The 7,953-nt window shown below is 35.0% G+C and overlaps 1 non-coding gene across 1 annotated transcript; it reads right to left on the bottom strand.

Moving 5' to 3' along the window:
• Positions 1-2,029: 2,029 nt before the first annotated feature.
• On the bottom strand, positions 2,030-2,136 carry LOC128283232 (small nucleolar RNA R71). The gene has a single exon (XR_008273574.1). It is a non-coding gene; the product is annotated as a small nucleolar RNA R71 (small nucleolar RNA).
• Between the last annotated feature and the right edge of the window lie 5,817 nt (positions 2,137-7,953).

Raw genomic sequence — 7,953 nt, forward strand, 5'->3', positions numbered from 1 at the left:
ACAAAAACCATCCAAATTGAAGACCAAGTCAACCCAAATTTGCCTACACATGGTTGTCCACTTAAACCACTTTTTGGTTTAATTACACAAGGTCCTTGCATTGTTGAACAAATTAGAGATTTGCCTGAAGATTTACATTTGACCGAGTCTCGGTCCTGAGTTATTATGGCATTTAAACTGCTTAAAAACCAAGCAAAATTTAGCTCAAATTCCACTAATTGTGGCCAGCCACTCATGGAAAAAGTTTGAAGAGAATAAACCTAGCTATTTTTAGCAAACTACCCACCTCTCTTCACCTATAAATAAGACTCCTTCATTCCCTCATTCATCATGCCTCGTCCCTCATCATTCTCTCTTCTCTCTCATTTCTCTTAGCATTTTCCATTCCCCACGCCTAGCATCATCTCTTCATAGAGATTTTAGCAATTAAATCCTCTTAAGAGCCCTTGATCGGCCACCTTGGGAGCCATCAGCAAAGGAGCAAAGTGAAGAAGCAAAGGAGCCTCATCAGTCAGAGTCTTAAGTGACAGCAACTTTAATTTGGGTTTAATCTTTCTTTTCTTTAATTTAATCTGAAAATGTTTGTTATGTGTTGTTTGTTCTTATTTACAACAATGTTAGCTTAATTTTATTTAAGCTAGGATGATCGCTTTGACTAAATAATATTTATTTGATTCATGCTTATAATGTTTGTGCCTCAATCGATCATGTTTTCAATTAAAATCAAGTCTGTATTACGTTCATACGTGATTGGAGTGCACCTGAATTAGCTAAGTGATCCTAACCAGACGACGGCTAGTGGATACATAATTGAAATGTGCATGCTCAATTTAGATCCTAACCTGATTAAATTGCAGGTTGCATAACAACTCTAACCAAGCTCTGTTATCTGCATAGTTTTTAGATTTGTGTGATTAAACTGTTTCGAACCTAACACGTCTTTGTTACCTCACACGAATGCTAAGAAACCCTTAGTAAATAAGGATTAGTAAAATGCGTATTTACTAAGTAAAGGATTCCGAAAGGACCTAATGTGGTTTCCAAACTCATGAAAGATCGAGTTGCATTGGAATATTTTTCTGAATGTTATTAAGCATGTTGATAATAATTTGAGTTTAATTAAAGTAATTGTCCTAGTTTATTTATGTTATAATTGTTGCAAATTGTGTTTTATTTTGCTAAAATCTATTTCATTCATATAGTTTGCATACTTAGGATAATTTGCATTAGGGATCATTGTATTTAGTTTAATATATTTAATTTTAATCATCACTTCTCAACCATATTGTGTTTTTATTTACTTATAATTAAGTGATTTAACAAAAATACAATCCCTGTGGAGACGATAACTCGATACTTACTTGTTACTTGATAACACTGTGTACACTTGCACAAACCTATGTGTTACAAGTTTTTGGCGCAATTGCCGAGGATTGTTAACAGTTTCCATAATCATTTTTTTTGTGAAATTATTTACTTCCAGTTTGGTTTATTTCTAACATTACTAACTTATTCTTTTTAATTTTGTGATTTTCTTTTGAGGTGTTTATGAGAATAGATTGGATTATCGATTTACTCCCTGTAGACCCTGAAATTGAGTGAACTTTCTGACAAAGAAGATGTGAATGAATAGCTCAAAGACAAGTCATGATAGACCCTGGAAATCAGAATCAAGACCAAGGTAATGACGCCAGTCGTGTACGAAATCCCATCCTTATTGCCGATGATAGAGATTGATGCATTAGACAATATGCTGTTTTAAATCCCAGGAATTAGAAGGCTAGATATTGAGGCAACCCAATTCAAATTGAAACCAGTGATGTTTCAAATGCTCTAAACGGTGGTCCAATTCAGTGGTATGCCCATAGAAGATCCACATCTCCACCTTCGATTGTTTATGGAGGTGAGTGATTCATTCAAGATAGCCGGTGTGACTGAAGACGCACTGAGGTTGAAGTTTTTTCTATACTTGTTGCAAGAATTAGTAGAGAGATTTTTGGATAAGTATTTTCAGCCTAGTAAAAATGCTAAGTAAAGGAACGAGATCACAACTTTCCAACAATTGGATGACGAGTCTTTGTATGAGGCTTGGGATTGATTTAAGGAGTTACTTTGTAAGTGTCCTCATCATGGGATTCTCCATTGTATCCAGTTGGAGGCATTCTATAATAGTCTGAATGCACATACAAGATTGATGGTAGATGCTTCTCCGAATGGTGCAATTTTGTCTAAGTCTTATAATGAGGCTTATGAGGTCATCGAGAGGATCGCGAATAATAACTATCAATGGCCAACAAATCGAACAGCCTCAGGAAAACATGTAGCCGGAGTTCATGAAGTTGACGCCCTCACTTCATTATCAGCTTAGGTATCATCTATTTCCTCTATGTAAAAACAATTTACCACTAATAGTGCTAATAATTTTGCAGCTCAACCACCAAGTCCATTTGAAGTAGTTTCCTATGTGTACTATGGGGAAGGTTATTCTTTTAAGAATTGTCCATCAAATCCTGAGTCAATTTACTATGTAGGGAACCAACATCAAAATAATAGAAGACAAGGACCCCAGTCCAACTTCAACAATCCTTCATGGCGTAATCATCCTAACTTTTCTTGGAGCAACCAAGGAAATAAATCGAACAACAACTTCTTGCAGTATAAACCCAACCAATCTCAAAGGTTTAATCTGCAAGCTCTAAAACCACCTCGAGCTGAGGCATCAAACAGTTTGGAGAACTTGTTGAAAGCGTACATGGCAAAGAATGACACTTTGATCCAAAGCCAAGCAACAACATTGAAAAATTTGGACAACCAAATAGGTTAGTTAGCTACAGAGCATCGTAATAGACCGCAAGAAACCTTGTCGAGCGATACTAAGAATCCAAGAAATTTAGGTAAAGAACATATGCGAATTGGTAAAATTCTAGAACCTCAATTGATTGATGTCGAAGATAAGCCCATTGAGAAGAATCAACCAGCTGTTGAAATTCCTACAGCAAAAGAGTTAGAATCTGCAAAGACTAACAAGGTAAATCCTAACTTAGTAAATTCAGATACTTTAACATCTTCTTTGGATACAGATTTACTGTAACACCCCTAACCCAAATCTGTCGCCGAACTAGGTTTAAAGGTATTACCAGACAAATCAAAACATTTAACATTCATTTCATAATCATCAATAAATCACAGATCAACATCAACATAGAGTCCCTTATATAGGTCATCAAGACCTTAAACATGCTTTAGAAAGGGGTCAGGACTAAACCGAACATGTATAAAATTTTTCCAAAACTTAAACATTTTTCAAACAATTACAGGTCACATGCCCGTATGAATAGGCCGTGTGCCTCACACGGCATTAGACACGCACGTGTGTCTAGGTCGTGTCAAAACAGGGCATACATACTGACTTGATCACATGGCCACGAGACACGCCTGTATGCCTTGGCCGTGGCGGAATCTGACTTGGGTTACACGGCTAGCCACATGCCCGTGTGCCTTGGTCGTGCTCGAGTCTAACTTACAAATGTAGGATACCCCAAGGGATTGACGGCCATGCAACATAACCATGTATCGTACACGGCTGAGACACAAGCCCGTGTCTCTACCCGTGTGAACAAAAATGGGCCATTTGAATAACCAATTTGCCACCCCAATTTGGGTCAACCTACAAGCAAAGAAATAAGCATATATGTACAACCATTTCAGCCAAAATCCATACCAACCCATACATAATTCATGCTATAACATTACTAATCATTTCCATTCTTAATTTATCACTCAATTCATACCAAAATTTAAACTAACATCATGCCTAAACATATGATCAATACATCATTCAATCTTATACTCAAACTTACCAAACTTTTCAACAATTACCATTTCTTTTGGCCAACCAAAACATTCAAATTATCATTACATATCATATACCATTATCAAACTATAAGTTCAAACACAAACTAGCCATATCACATGGCTAAGTATATACATCACAAAACATAATCCCACCACTTCTAGCCTATATATGTCGTACTTTAATATATACATTTTCAAAGTGCCAAAATAAGGTTCGATAGTGTGGTAACGATCCTCGACGATCTCCGAGCTCACAGTAGCTTCGATATCTAAAAGACAATGCAAACATACACAGAGTAAGGTTTGAAAAGCTTAGTAAGCCATGTACAAATAAACATATCATTCAAAATAAATAAGTATCATCAAATCATTTATACTTAGCATACAAATGCTATCACAAATCTCATATTCAAATACTTGCCTTCCATTTTGAAATAAGCTATACAAAACAAACATACCTGAATCGAATATGCTTTCTCAAAGTTATTCATTTATCTTAGAATTCTCGTTTGAACCATTCAGAAATGTAAGGATACACGGAAAGCTCGGAAAGCATATACAATGCCAATGTCCTAGACATGGTCTTACATGTTACCAAACATCGATGCCACTATCCTAGACAGGGTCTTATATGAAATCAGATATGATGCCGATGTCCCAGACATGGTCTTACACATAAAAAAAGAGTCGATGCCAATGTCCCAGACGTGGTCTTACACAATAACACATATCAAAATCCTATGTCATGACATATGTATCCTAACTATTAATAAGGTTTGTATGGGGCTTTTCGGACGTTGGAACATTTGTCAATACTTTCTCGGATAGGATATATATTTAGCTTGGACATTCATTCATCACAATTCAATATCAAATAAGTAATAATAATTCAATTTAAACAAGCTTATTTGTATATTGACTTACCTCGTAGGGATTTGATAGATGAATCGGCTACTCGATGACTTTCGACTTTTCCCGATTTAATTTCGTATTCTTTAGTTCTCAATCTAAATCAATTCAAACTTAAATTATTCAATCACATATTCATCAAAAACAATCCACAAACACACATTTAGGGAATTTTGTAAACTAGCCTCCACATTTTCACATTTTGACACTCTAGTCCCTAATTCACAAAATCACAAAATACACATAATTTGCTTATAAAAAAGCTTAGCCGAAATTTCATAGCCCTCATACAAGTCCATACATTTCATTTATTTCACATTTTAGTCACTCGAGATAACATTTTTACAATTTAGCCCAAATTACTCAAATTCATCAAAAATCCAAAGACAAGACATGTAAACCAAACATCAAGCTTTCATATTTCAACATATAACATCACAAAGCTTATGAATTCATCCATGGAACATTTCAAAATCATTAACAAAATCAGAAATTGAGACATGGGTTCGATAGTATACGAAGCAACGATTACAAAAACGTAGAAATTATTAAAAATGGATCAAAAACTAACCTTAATCACCAAATCAAAGTGTCGAAACCCTAAACCACAACTTTGGCTTTCTTTCTTTTGATTTTCGGCAAGGATGAATGAAAATGGCTAATTTTTATGCTTTTGTTTTATTTAATTAACATTTAATAAACAAATTACTTAATTAACCTTAATTAATAACGTTATAAAACATATAATATAAGGCCATAAATGTCCAATTACCATGTAAATGGCTTATTAACAACATAAGGATCTCTCTTTTAATAAGACAAATCAAATAGGCACTTTTAACCTATAACAGACAACTTTTACATTTTACGCGATTAGGTCCTTTTTCAAAATTAAGCACACAAATGATTAAATTTTCATACGAGACTTCCACACATGCTCAGTCACATATCATAAACACAGAAAATAATATTTAAATATTTTTTTGACTCAGATATGTGGTCCCAAAACCATTATTTCGACTAGGATCTAAACTGGACTGTTACATTTACCCACTCAGAAGAGTTATTCGATTCAACCGAAAGTTCCATCACCTCCATATCTGCAAAGATTGCAGCAACACAAGAAGAAATAAGAGGTGCAATTCAAGAAATTTTTAGATGTTCTGAAGTAGTTACACATCAATATTCCATTGGTGGAGGCTTGAGAACAAATGTCGAATTATGTGAAGTTTATGAAGGATATACTGTCTAAGAAGAAACGACTGAGTGAGTATGAGATTGTTTCCTTGAGAAAGGAGTGCAGTGCATTCCTACAGAATAAACTGCCATCGAGATTGAATGGCCCAGGAAGCTTTATTATACCTTGTAACATTGGTGAATCTTACTGTGGTAAAGCTTTGTGTGATTTAGGAGTGAGTTTCAACATGATGCCTAATTCTATTTTCAAGATGCTAGGGATAGGGAAGTAAGACCAACAACTGTGACACCTCAGCTAGCATATAGATCTTTAGCATATCCCGAGGGAAAGATCAAAGATGTTTTGGTAAGAGACGATAAATTTATTTTTCCTGCTAATTTCATTGTCTTAGATTTTGAAGCAGATAAAGAAGTGTCAATCATCCTTAGGAGGCCTTCCTTAGCCACGGGAAGAACATTAATTGATCTGTAGAAAGGTGAACTCACTATGCAAGTTCAAGATGATCAGGTAACTTTAACATTCTTAAGGCGATGAAATTTCCCAATTTGGTAGAAGAGTGTTCAGTTATGAAAGAGACAGAATCCTTGGTTTCTATGGAAAGAAATTTTGAAGAAGATCCATTGGAGAAAGCCTTAGATCTTGACCCTTTGGAGGATGAAGAAGGTTAAGAAAACATGCATTTGATGGAAGCCAAGCTGAGAAATTTTATTCAATTCACACGGTTTGAATCATTGGAGTTAGAAGTCAGAGAATTTGTGCAACCCAAGTTGTCAATTGAAGAACCACCTAAACTCGAACTAAAGGTACTTCCTTCCCATTTGAAATACATGTATGATCTACTTTGTTAGTGATTATTTCAGCAAAACTGACGAAATATCAAGAGGAGCAACTAATTGTTGTTCTAAAGAAATTTAAGAAAGTAATTGGTTGGACAATAGCTGATATTCGAGGTATAAGTCATTCTTTTTACATGCATAAAATTATTTTAGAAGAAAGTGAAAGAGCTTGAATTTATGGGCAAAGGAAGCTCAATCCTATTATGAAAGAATTTGTGAGAAAGGAAGTGATCAAATGGTTAGATGTAGGAATCATCTATCTTATTTCAGAGAGTTTGTGGATAAGTCTGGTGCAGTGTGTGCCGAAGAAAGGTGGAATCACGATTGTTGAAAATGAGCACAATGAGTTGATTCTAATGAGAACCATTACCGGTTGCAGAATCTGTATTGATTACAGAAAATTGAATAAACCCACTCGGAAGGACCATTTTCCGTTGCCTTTTATGGATCAGATGTTAGACCGACTAGCAGGTAATGAATTCTATTGTTTTTTTTATGGCTATTCGGGATATAACCAAAGAGTTATGGCTCCAGAGGACCAATATAAAACAACCTTTAGTTTTCCATACGGTATGTTTGCTTTTAGGTGAATGCCTTTCGGTTTAAGCAATGCACCTGCAACATTTCAACGATGCATGATGGCAATATTCGCTGATATAGTTGAAAATTTTGTTGAGGTTTTCATGGATGATTTTTTTTAATTTTTGGTAACACTTATGATATTTTTTTGAATTTGGCTAAGGTACTAAAGAGATACGAAGAGACGAGTCTTGTCCTTGACTGGGAAAAATGCCATTTTATGGTTGAGGAAGGGATTGTCTTAGGGTATAAAATCTCAAAAAGAAGAATTGAAGTTGATAAAGCAAAGGTGGATGTAATTGAAATATTATCAGCCCCAATTAATGTGAAAGGAGTTAGAAGTTTCTTAGGCCATGTCGGTTTTTACCAAAGGTTTATCGAAGATTTCTCAAAAATTTCTAAATCATTGTGCTTGTTGTTAGAAAAAGATACAATGTTTGGTTTCAACAAAGAATGTTTGGAAGCTTTCGATTATCTAAAAAAAGGGTCAATTTTAACCCCAATAATCATCACACCTGATTGGAGCTCACCTTTTGAGTTGATGTGCGATGTAAGTGATTATGTCGTTGGAGCTGT

Source organism: Gossypium arboreum, chromosome 10, assembly GCF_025698485.1.
Source record: "Gossypium arboreum isolate Shixiya-1 chromosome 10, ASM2569848v2, whole genome shotgun sequence".
Lineage (NCBI taxonomy): Eukaryota > Viridiplantae > Streptophyta > Magnoliopsida > Malvales > Malvaceae > Gossypium > Gossypium arboreum.